Raw genomic sequence first — 2,169 nt, forward strand, 5'->3', positions numbered from 1 at the left:
AAATTGATGGCATTTTTATATACCTTTAATGAACTCTCAGAAAGAGAAACTAAAAAAACAATCCCATAAAAAAAAAAGATACCTAGGAATAAACTGTAGGAAATGGACCTCTGTGATCCATCTCCAGTATGGTCAGCTTTAGATGGGATTTGCTGAACTTCCCCAGGGAAAACAGAATGTAGGGAGGAGGAAAGAGGATGTCAGAACAAAGGGCACATGGGCCAGCGTCATAGTGGAAACCACCTGAGGGGCCTGCCTCAGCTGGACAGGGGGAGGTGGAGGCAGCTAGAAAGGCCTCAGACCAATTTTTTTTAAAAATGACCCAAATGGGAGACAGCAAGACATAGGTGATGTATGAGGAAACAGGTTACCCCTGTGGTGCTCAGCCAATGAGAACCGAAGGAGGGACTGAATAAATGGGCTATGTTTGCTGCCCCAAATATGCCTGTATAACCGGATAGGACACCCATTCTGGAGAGTGTATTAAAAGTCTTATTTTCACCATATTTCTATCTCTGAGTCCATTATTTGAATTCAGACAGGTGAGCATTTCTCACATAAACTTAACTAAGGAGATAAAAGACCTAACTAGAAAAACTATAGGATGTTGGGAGGAAAAAATAGAGGAAAATACCAACAAGTGGAAGTGTGTACCATGTTCTTGGATTGGAAGAATTAACATCATTAAAATGTCCATCTACCTAAAGCAATCTATAGACCACGAATAGCGACAGCAATCTTGAGAAAGAACAAAGTTGGATGGATCGCAATACCGGATATCAAACTATACTACAAAGCCATTGTAATCAAAGGCTGGTACTGGCACAAGAACAGACATATAAGCCAATGGATCAGAACAGAGACCCCAAAACCAATCCACACCATTATGGTCAATTAATATTTGACAAAGGAGCCAAGAACATACAATGGAGTAGACAGTCTCTTCAACAAATAGTGTTGAGAAAACTGTACAGACACATGCAAAAAGATGAAACTACACCACCAACTTACACCATACACAAGAATAAACTCAAAATGGTCAGCCTATTTTTAAAGACACATTAAAAAAATTTATTATGGAAGTATCCAGACATATATAAAATACAGCACAGTCTGATGAACATCTTCCCCAACTTGTCATGAAGCTTCAACAACTACCAACATTTTGTCAGTGTTGTTTCATATATGCCTGTTTCATTGTTTTGTTTTGGCTGTAATCTTTTGAACTAAAAAGCAGACATCATGTCTTTTCACTTCTAAGTACTTCAGTATTCATCTCTAGTTGAAGGGCTTTTTTGTTTACATAAATACCATGCTTCATCCCACCTAACAAAATAAACAATTTATTAATTTCACCTAATACTCAATCCAAATTCAGATTGCCCCAAAGGTGTCTTTGGGGAAATCTGAATATGGCGTCTTTTTTTGACAGTAAACTAACTTAATTCAGGACCCTAATAAAAGCCACACGTTGCATTTAACTGCTATCTTTCAAGTCTCCTTTGCCTCCATCTTTTTCATGCCATTGATTTGTTAGAAAAAACACATCATTTGCCCTGTAGAATATCCCACATCTGGATCTGGCTGAGGTCACATATTAAAAGATGTTATAGCATCATTTGCATACAAACAACTGAGCAGCCAAAATTGGAGTCTCAGAACCAGAACAGATCTTAATAACAGCTAATAGTTACATGGCACGGGTTGTGCGGAGCACTATACACACATGAACTTGTTAACTCCCCACAATTATACTAGTAGTAGGTACTCTCATGTCCATTCTATTGGCTATACAGTATTCCAAAAAACCTTTATTTACAAAAACAGGTGGCAAGCCCATCCCTGACCTACTCATAGAGCTGCTGGAAGGCAGGGTGACAGACGTGACGCTGCTCTATGGACTGTACAGTGTGAATCACAGAGGAACTGGGGTGCGGGGCAGAGGGCGTGGTAATTGAGGCCCAGAGCACCCCGCCGGCGGTCCGCTTCCTCCCTGAAGCGCTCACGGCCTGGCAGTCGGGAGGGCAGGGGCTCCCACAGAGGCTGGGCTATGACCCGCCTCCTAACCCCGCGGAGCCCCGTATCCTCCAGAGTTAAACCGAGGGGCCAATCCGCCGCCGGGACGCTGCAGGTCGCAGACCAGCCCCAAGGCATTCAGCTGGGGGAGGA

The sequence above is a fragment of the Myotis davidii genome, unplaced genomic scaffold, assembly GCF_000327345.1.
Source record: "Myotis davidii unplaced genomic scaffold, ASM32734v1 scaffold3, whole genome shotgun sequence".
Lineage (NCBI taxonomy): Eukaryota > Metazoa > Chordata > Mammalia > Chiroptera > Vespertilionidae > Myotis > Myotis davidii.